The sequence below is a fragment of the Siphateles boraxobius genome, unplaced genomic scaffold (genome assembly GCF_051911475.1).
Source record: "Siphateles boraxobius isolate OS27281-9 unplaced genomic scaffold, OSU_SipBor_1 13, whole genome shotgun sequence".
In the NCBI taxonomy this organism is placed as follows: Eukaryota; Metazoa; Chordata; class Actinopteri; order Cypriniformes; family Leuciscidae; genus Siphateles; species Siphateles boraxobius.
The window spans coordinates 13,928,690-13,939,536 of record NW_027508733.1 but is presented as its reverse complement, the minus strand read 5'-3'; the positions used below and the strand labels follow the sequence as shown (position 1 = coordinate 13,939,536).

General features: G+C 39.3%; 1 protein-coding gene across 1 annotated transcript in view; it reads right to left on the bottom strand.

Annotated features, from left to right (window-relative positions):
• The window catches only part of LOC143735458 (SLAM family member 5-like), a 220,643-nt gene that overhangs the window by 120,340 nt on the left and 89,456 nt on the right, over positions 1 to 10,847 (bottom strand). The gene's annotated exons all lie outside the window — the stretch shown is intronic.

Below are 10,847 nucleotides of genomic sequence, written 5' to 3'. Positions count from 1 at the left end.
TTTTGTCGCGGCCATGTGAAAGATCAGCATGAACTTAGCTATAAAATCTAACAAGAGATTATTGTAGGAATCATGTAATCTACAAAAAATAATAATATATGAATTAGTATAGCTGATTATTATCTGTAAGTTAAACATTAAAAATGATGCTTAATATTCACACTGCTCTCATTGAATACCACACCATTGTTTAACATATTATTGCTGAATTAATGTCAGAGAAAAGCATCTTAATACCAGTAACTGGCTCCATGTTGGTATAAACAGATAACATTTTGTCAACAACATCACTACAAATACAAAACAGTTTACTGTAAAATTTGCAGTGTCTAATTTTGAACTCCTGAATCATCCATGTGTAAGCTGTTTCCCTCAGCTCTAGCATAATAACGCTGTGGGTTTATTTCATACAGGCCTAAATCTGCTGACACTCTCAAAAAGCATCATAAGACTCAGAACATCTCAGCCATGACAGTCATCTAACACGAGTTCTCATTTGATAAAACAAGACAACTCTCCCTAAATGTTAGAGTTGCGCCTGTAATTTACATCATCAGTGTTTTTGTATCTGAGACGAGCACGCAGGCCCGAGGCACGACAACGAAATGCAGTGTCTCATTCCCCTTCTCAGGGAATCATGGTTACTTACGTAAGCTGAGACATTCCCTTTTTCATGGGAACTTTTCACTGCATCTGAGATGAAACTATGAGGAACACATATCCACTCTGCCATGCTGAAGAAGTGCCTGCCACACTGCCCACTTTGTCTATGCACTACCACATTGGGCATAGCAAAAATGACTCACCTCACAAAATGAAGACCCTCTGCCATCCAAAGGCACAACAAGACATTTTTCTCATATTCCGTGGATCTCGCCCGTTGTCTTCCACTTATTACCACTGCTTTTCTGCCTCCACAATGCGCAAGCAAATGCAGTGAAGGCACTGTGACATCGGCTCCCAAATGGTCAATTTCATAAATAAAATAACAATTGTCAATGTTAAACGCATTGCACCCTTATACATTGTATTACGGTATTGACTACCCGTATTGTTTTATTTGAAGGTATACGGTTATGTACGTGATGACGTTACGTTTTTCTTTACGTCTCATGTTTCTAAGTTGAGAGAACATGTGAACTGATGTGATGTTCAAGTGAAGCTTGCTAATAAAATCCTGCAAGAGGATAAACAGCACTGAACAGCGTTTCGTTTGTTTTTCCTGCACGCGAGTGAAGGTGAATTGCGCACTCGGATGCTCAACAGGTTATGGGCCCAGGCACGGAAACAAACGAGCGTGAGTAAAGACAGACGCGTCGTATCAACGTTACGCGTTCTATGAAGCTAGAGAAGCAGCTAACTGAAGTGACCTAAGAAGAAAAGTCGGCGGGAAGATGGCAAACAGAGCGGTAGGAGTCCTAGCAAATCAATCTTTGTTTGATGGATCCGAAGACAAATATGATCTTTGGGAAACGAGATTCTTAAGCTGTTTACACACTCTAAAGTTAAAAGAAACTATCTTGCATGAGCCCCCTGATGCTAACGCGGAACAGCTAGCCGAAGACAGACGGAAGAATGCTGATTGTTATGCTGAACTTGTAAGACTGATAGATGATAAAAGCCTATCACTGATAAGACATGAAGCTGCTGACGATGGCAGGAAAGCCCTTAAAATACTGAAAGAGCATTATTCTGGGAAAAGCAAGCCACGGATAATAAATATGTACACATTGTTAACTCAGCTACGCATGGCAGACAACGAGAGTGTTACTGACTACTTGATAAGAGCAGAAAACATCATCACAGCACTGAGAGATGCTGGAGAAGCCATGAGTGACGGATTAACCATAGCAATGATTCTCCGTGGATTACCAGATATTTTCAAACCGCTAGCCGTCCACATAACACAGAATGAGGACGACGTTACGTTCACAGATTTTAAGAGAAGACTGCGAATTTACGAAGAGGCGGAGAAAATGAAAGTAACTGAATCCACAGATAATGTGATGAAGACGCAGACGAGACAAGGAAAAGGTCCTCTCAGGTACCACACAAAAGAAAGAAAAGAGGAAGACACAAATGTGACATGTTACAAATGTGGAATAAAGGGACACAGAGCGAGAAAGTGTTACAAGAGAGTGTGGTGCAGTCATTGTAAAAATAGTACACACGCGGAGTTCCTGTGCAAGAAAAAGGGCGACCAAGATGGCGTCAGACAGGTTACAGAAGAACACGTTAATGACCAAGATCATCTCTTCAAAGCTGAACACTCAGAATATGAAAAACCGCAGAACAAAGTGAAGATGAAAGGCATCATGGTAGACGCTGGAGCGACGTCTCACATTGTGAGTGACATCACAAAATTCAGAAGTTTTGATAACTCATTTCAACCAGAGACTCATTCAGTAGAATTAGCCGACGGTACGAAGTGCAGTGGAATGGCGCAACAAAGAGGAACGGCAGTGATTTATCTCATAGATGATGCTGGAAAGCAGCACACTGCACAGCTACGGGACGCACTATACATGCCTTCATACCCACATGACATTTTCTCGGTAGCTAGAGCAACAAATGGAAGAGCAACAGTCATTTTCAAAAAGGGAGACAGCCACTTGATTACCAAAGACGGAAGCAGGTTTGATATACATGAAAGTGGAAACTTGTACTATTTACCAACACTAGAAGAGGGCGTTGACCAGTGCAAAGTGTGTCATGATTTACAAACCTGGCATGAAATTTTGGGACATTGTAACCATGAAGATGTACAGAAGCTACAAGGTGTAGTAAGAGGCATGGAGATAAGAGGAAACAAAATGAGACCGGAACAGTTATGCGAAGTGTGTACAAAAGGAAAATTCACGCAGACCAGAAACCGGGAGCCAGACAGAAAAGCAAAGAAACCTCTGGAACTGATTCACACGGATCTGGCCGGTCCCATGCCAACACAGAGCAAAGAAGGACACAGATATGCACAGTCATTTACAGATGACTATTCAGGTACGATGTTTGTGTACTTCCTGAAAACTAAAGGTGACACAATACAAGCTACTGAGAAGTTTTTAGCTGACATTGCACCTTATGGAGAAACCAAGTGTATCCGTTCAGATAACGGCACTGAATTCATGAGTCGAGATTTCCAAACGCTGTTGACAAGGAGTAAGATTAGACATGAAACATCTGCACCTTATTCGCCACATCAGAATGGCACAGCGGAGAGAGGATGGAGAACACTTTTTGATATGAGCAGATGCTTGCTGATAGAGAGCGAGTTGCCAGATGAGTTGTGGAACTACGCAATGCAAACATCAGCCTACGTGAGAAATAGGTGTTACAGTAGACGCACAAAGAAAACGCCATATGAGTTATTCACAGGGAAAAAGCCAGATGTTTCAAAAATGCAGAAATTCGGATCAATATGTTTTGCTTACAGACAAGAGAAGAGCAAACTGGACTCAAGATGCGAACAAGGTGTTTTTATAGGCTACGACAAGAACAGCCCCGCCTATCTAGTATACTACCCTAACACCGGAAAAGTCCAAAAACACAGATTGGTGAAGTTCACAACACAGACAACCAGTGAAAGAGAAAAACGAACATCTGAGACATACACAAGATGTGAAGACATGGATCCAAATATCTTCAGCAGTGAAGTCAGTGCCGCCGATAATGTGGAGGATGAACCAGATCATGGTGTTCAAAGTGTTGTTTCAGAGACTTTGCCCGAACAGGCTGCTCCCAATCAATCGGGTAGAGCTACAGAATCCGAGATCAGAAAGAACCCCCCAAGAACCAGGAAGAAGCCAGCTTACCTACATGATTTTGAAACTGAGGATGCTGAAGACAAACTGCAAACATGCATAGATTTTTGCTACAGGGCAGTATGTGATATACCTCAAACCTACCAGGATGCCATAACATCAACAAAATCCAAGCAATGGAAGGATGCTATGGACAAAGAAATGCGATCATTGGAAGAGAACAAGACCTTCACACTCACTAAACTACCACCAGGAAAACAACCAGTCGGAGGAAGATGGGTTTACGGACTTAAAAGAGACATTGACGGATCTGAAAAATACAAGGCAAGATTTGTGGCGAAAGGATACAGTCAGAAACAAGGGACTGACTATGATGAGACATTCTCCCCAACAGCTGAATTGACAAGTGTGAGAATAGTTTTGCAAAAAGCAGCACAGGAAAACCTAATCTTGCACCAAATGGATGTCGAGACAGCTTACTTGCATGCACCTATAGATCACGAAATCTATATGGAACAACCAGAGGGTTATGAGCAAAAATCTGAAAAGGATGAAAAATTAGTATGCATGCTAAAAAAATCTCTCTATGGCCTTAAGCAATCTGGTAGGAACTGGAATGCTTTGTTACATGTATGTTTGACTGAGAACGGTTTTACACAGAACCCAGCTGACAATTGCGTATACACTAAAGAAAAGCCAGATGAGAAAGTAATCCTGATAGTATGGGTTGATGATTTAATCCTAGCTGCCAACAGTGAAAGTGTTCTGGAAAGTGTAAAAGAAATGCTCACACAAAGGTTCAAAATGAAAGACATGGGAAGGTTGAGACACTTCCTGGGCATAGATTTTGAACAAGCAGAGGGTCTAGTTAAAATGTCACAGGAAAGATATGTGAGAAGAATACTAGATCGTTTCAACATGCAGAACTGTAAATCAAGGGAAACGCCATGTGAACCAAAACTTGATTTTACAGAAAATGCAGAAAAAATTAAAGAGCCAAAGATGTTCAGGGAGGCAGTAGGAAGTTTAATATACTTGTCCACTTGTACAAGACCAGACCTAAGTTTTGTTGTCAGTAAATTATCTCAGTATTTTGCTGAACCAACAGAACAGCACTGGAACACAGTTAAACATGTGTTCAGGTACCTTAAAGGTACAGCAGAACAGCAATTATGCTTCAGGAGAAATGATACAGAGAGGCTAGGTCTGAGAGTGTATAGTGACGCCGACTGGGCATCTGACACAAAAGACAGACGTAGTACTTCAGGGTACTGTGTTAATCTGAGTGAAGAAAGCTCTTTGATCTCATGGAAAACCAGAAAACAACCGACAGTAGCGTTATCTACTTGCGAAGCAGAGTACATATCTTTGGCATCAGCCATGCAGGAATGTATCTACCTAGAACAGTTGCTTAAGGGTATGGACACATACAAATATGCACAAACAAAGGTGTTCGAAGACAACCAAGGTACCATTGCACTAGCCAGAAACCCAATCTGTAGGCAAAGGTGCAAGCACATTGATATCAAATACCATTTCATAAGAGAAATTGTAAATGATGGCAAAGTTATTTTGGAATATTGTCCTACAGAGACAATGGTTGCTGACATAATGACAAAGCCAGCCACCAAGCAGAAGTTAAAGAGGTTTAGTCGGGATATGTTTGGAACTTAAAAGTGTAAAAATGTTTTGTATGCATTCAATTTATGTAAAGGAGAAAATTTTATTTTATGTTTAATTTGATGTTATAGAAAATACAATGGGCTAAGAGTGAGTGGGGGTGTTAAACGTATTGCACCCTTATACATTGTATTACGGTATTGACTACCCGTATTGTTTTATTTGAAGGTATACGGTTATGTACGTGATGACGTTACGTTTTTCTTTACGTCTCATGTTTCTAAGTTGAGAGAACATGTGAACTGATGTGATGTTCAAGTGAAGCTTGCTAATAAAATCCTGCAAGAGGATAAACAGCACTGAACAGCGTTTCGTTTGTTTTTCCTGCACGCGAGTGAAGGTGAATTGCGCACTCGGATGCTCAACAGTCAATTTTGATTTTTTGTGCCAACTTTAATATAGTATAACACATCAACAGTGATGCTAGATATATTTATATTTTTTTATTTTATATTTTTATGAACTTATTCTTAGGTCGATAATGTAGACCTAAGATACTTAGCTCTACATTATTACACTTAAAGATAGTTGATTAATTGAATGTGAATTAGCATTGCTTTACTTTGAGGATGGAAGACCCATGTCTGTGGGTTGTGAGAATGTTTGCATCGCCCCTTTCACTTGTTTATACACCACATCCTGTGAAAACATTTGAACAACTCCGGTCATATCATGTCATGTCAACCAAATAAACAAACAAACAAATCCAAAAATAACATTATCCAATCAGATAACTGGGTCATTCTTAATTTTTTTATTTTTTTATTTTATGCCTGTAATTTTCAGCTTTCCGCTATTGTCCACAAATAATTTTTACCAGGTTTTGTACGTAGTACTAATGTAGCAAGACAGTGATATTAAAAGAGCAAATTCAGTATAGGCTATACACCTAATGATATGTACAGATATGACCAGAATATAAATGCAACACATTCTCGTTAAATGTTTTTCCATTATAAAGTATACAGCATTTGGCGCATTGTGTTTATACTATGGGCTCATCTGCTTGCCTGAATAAACTTTAGGCACTTTTGTTTTTTAGAATGTCCTGCTGTTTTTAGTGATTGAAATATTGCAGCGGGTGCTGAATATAGATCACAAATGCCCAAAACTTTCTTCTTCTTCTCATGAGATGGAAAATTGACAGGCTTGTACTGCAGTTCTATGGATATTTTGTCCTCCAGGTCTCCGCACCAGTCACGTGACTGAAAACTATATGAATTGCAAATGTAGAAGTGGTGTATCAGCACAAGCGTGTGGTTGGAGAGTTATCCGAGACTTGTGAAACCAGCACAGAGAGGCTTCCTGATCATTCACAGAAGCTGCATCCAAAATCTCATATTCTCTCGAGTAGATTGAGTAATTAATTTGCGACCACTAAAAAAAAGGATGTTCTTTTCTATACAGGCTAGTAGGAGTGTGTATTATGTGATTATGAATGTAATCCGGATGCACCACATTTGCCATGATGTCATTATCATGTGACCTACAGTCACCGTCGGTTGTGAGGAAGGATGAAACTGGATCCAAGTACAGGAATTTTTATTATGGTAACAAAATCAAACTAGCCAAAATACTCTCATGAATTCCAAAACGTGAGAAGAACAACCGGTTAAACGCAACAATAACAGACACCGAACTGAACCAAACACAGAGCTTAAATACACAGGGGACATGATGACTAACAAGATAATGGATGAACAACATGAGCTAATCTAGAAACACAGACATGAAAAGGGAGTATTCCAGAAAGCAGGTTATGTGACATACCCGGGTATGTTTAAGGGTAAGTAAGCGGATAACCTCAACTTTCGGTTCCGAAAACTGAGGTATCTTTCAGGGTATGTAAGTAGCCATAGCAACCTACTTTCTGAACATTTCCTGCTCAGGAGCAGCTCATGTTCCAGGGTTAGTTTACTTCAGAGGTGTTCAGGATTAGTTTACATCAGAGGTGTTCAGGATTAGTTTACATCAGAGGTGTTCAGGATTAGTTTACATCAGAGGTGTTCCGCTCATGCGTGACCTATTGATGAAGCTCCAGTTGGCGTGACAGATTGCACACAATATCATATAGTTATCATATAGTCCATCGTATGCACACTCCAGAATCTCGCCACAAGAAATAGGTCATCCGGGTACTTTTTGCCTTCTCTTTAATGAGTACTGTGAATTCTGACGTACTTCTTTTGTCGCATACTGTTTGTCGCCTACTTTAGAAAAGTATGCGATTTCGGACACAGCCATTTACTGCGCCCCACTGAAGAAATGATCTTCCCAACACAGACTCCTCTTTTCCATAAGCACGACTGAATCCGGTTGATGTTTTTCCAATATAATAAAAACAAAAACAAAACAGTTGTCTGTTTTGTTGTCTGTAGTCTGTACTCTTCTAGACAATGTTTGAAATAAATACAGATACTGGAGAAAAATAAATGAAAAATAAACAGTCAAACCATTTTTAAAAACAGATTCAGGTTGTAGAAACCCCTTTGGGGTTTTATTTGAATATTTGAAATATTTTTCATGAGATTTTCAGGGACACAACACCAGGTTTTGAGAATGACTTGGTTATCATTTTGTTAGCACTCCATTGGCACAACCCACCTCTTTTTCTTTATTTTTTTTTGTTAATAAAATAGAACACATCACAACACAATGGCCCACCTGTCCTCTGTGTACACAGTACAGATGGTCTGTGGGGGGAAGGGTGTTTCTCTGTGGAGCATCTCAAATTTCAGCTCATATGAACATCACACACAAGCGAACAAAGTCCTTTTTGTGTGAATGTCATATAGATGCAAGGGAAGTTTCACAGACATTAGCGAGGGTGAACCGTATTTGAATTTAAACAAATTTAAACAAATCTGTGAGGGAAGGACGAGGCTTGAACAATCTCTTTTTATAAAGCTGACTCGGTGGACCAAAGTGAAGATAAAATAAAAGTGAAGGTATGGGAAAATGTCTGTGACTTGTTTGATTATTTTATTCACAATGACAAAGGGGATGTTGTGTATTCACTCATTTATTGAGTCATAACAAACTCTTTTCAATATACAAAATATAGAAAGTAGGCGTCATAACTACTCGCCCTCTCTCCAATACAAACAGCCTGTAAAGCTCATATATAAAAGCAACTATCAAATTTTGATCATGTGATAGGACGTGACCAATGAAACAATGTTATTGCACTTACATGGACAGAAAAGCTATACTTCTGTGACATTTTATATTTAAAATATATGTAATAAAGAAAAAGACATATAGTGTTGCTCAAGCAGGTCACAACAGAGACAGACAGAGAAAACCAAAACAAACAAACTAAATAGTTCTGAAAGATGTTGTACACCCCGGTGTCAACTATAGAGTTAAATTAGCACATATTTATGTGATCAGATTTGATTTTAAAAAATCGCCCCCTGGTGGTGTCCTGTCTTACTGAACTCAGAGTAGCACCAGATGGAGTAGTGGAGGCTGCAGACCTGGAGCCGGTAGATATACGGCCCAGACAGTTTTACGCCCTTGTTGTTCCTGATGCGTCCAGTAGGGGGAGGCTGTACAGCGACACGAATCGAGGTATGTTAAATAATCTGCTTAAGTTATTGTTGTTTAACAATGATGCAACATTTATTATTTATAAATGATAAGCTAGATAAAGCTAGGGTAGGTAGATATCAATTCATTTCTATATATCAATGGATGGTCTATAATTTATTTCGAGAGACAAAACGTTCTTGGCGGTCAGGTTTATGTTCTGTCTGGCTCAAACTTAGCTAACGCGTGTAGGTTTAGCTGTCTCTAGTCTTCTCTACTCACTTTCAAAATTAATTAGGCCTATCTTTTTAATTTTTCTTTTGTTGTATCTTTATTTCCGTGGCGCGGGATGGCCTCTTCTGGTAAGACCCTGTTTACTCCTTACATTAAAACATAGGCCTACTCCACATGGTTTCTTGGGCAACATTACAGTAGATATTGGACATTTTTTCACAGTCTATGGTGTGAACACACAAAATACACATTCATAATAGGCATATATGTATGTAAATCTCTCTCTCAAAGTAAAGAGTTGAACTGCACACTCACTCAAATATTTTGATTATTTACAACTCATACATGATTGTTTCTTATAAATGAGATGATCTAATTATGTAATTTATATCTTAGTATACAATTTTCTTAAAATAGCTTAATGATCTGGAAAAAATGTTGGGTATTTGCACTTAATGTGGGTTTCTATACTCTGTCTGTACAGACCCGTCGCTATGGGCGGGCCATAGGGGGCCGGGCCCACCCCAAAAAATGCTTGTGCACAGATAATTTAATTTTTATTTCATTTTAATATTATCATAGCTGCTAATTTTGTGTTGCATTAATGTTGCATTCTTTATCATTAAAATATTAAAAATATAAAGAAACAATGGTGTGATTTAGTTTGATTGATGGGAATCTACACTGCAACAGCCTATCACGGCCTTACGAAAGAACGTTAGGCTACGTACGTGACGTACAACTAAGCCGCTCAGTTACCGCGCATTTTTGAAAGCTGTTTCAAAACGAGTTTTCGCCGGCCTACTCGCTTCAGTTCCTTCCGAGTGGAATGATACTTTGATGAGGAGGTTCTGCTCGGAGAAACGCTTCCTCCCGCTGTACTGGGACTGGAGAGAGGACTGCGTGCGTGCGTGTGTATGTATGTGTGTGTGTGTGTGTGTGTCATGGCAATGCATATCCCTCTGTTGACTGCTTTAAAATGCAATGTTTGAGAGATGTTTCTGGTGTTACATCTAATATGTTGTATAGTCAAGTGTTTTATGGATATTCATAACATTGTGTGTAATGTGGTGTAGGCTATAGGCTACCTGGTCATATTGCTGTTGGTTATATGTTTAACGTGATGATTACGTGCTGCGCGACTAGAGTTGATTATTATAAACATACATAGCCTACTGTAGGCTAATAATAATTGTGCCCCCCCATACATTTCATATGCCCCCCTTAAGACTGAGGTCTGGCGACGGGTCTGGGAGTTCGCATTAACTTGCATCTCATAAAGCTGTGTGTTTGTTTTAGCTAGCCGACTAAAGGAAATGAAAATCTCTCTCTCTCTCTCTCTCTCTCTCTCTCTCTCTCTCTCTCTCTCTCTCTCTCTCTCTCTCTCTCTCTCTCTCTCTCTCATAAACTTTTATAAACTATAAACACCCATCTCTTTTTTTAACTGCATTCCAAACCAATAGCTTGTCTAGTAAATAAACGACTTACAGAGACATACAAGTTTTTAATGTCATTTTCAATTTTCTCTGCACAGTCCATCATCAGTGGCCAAAAGAAATCATAGTGGCTTGAAACTTTTTCCAGAAGTGTTCCACCAAGACAGTGCCTGTGCCGTTGTACTTTGAAGATCAGAAGCAAATTGAT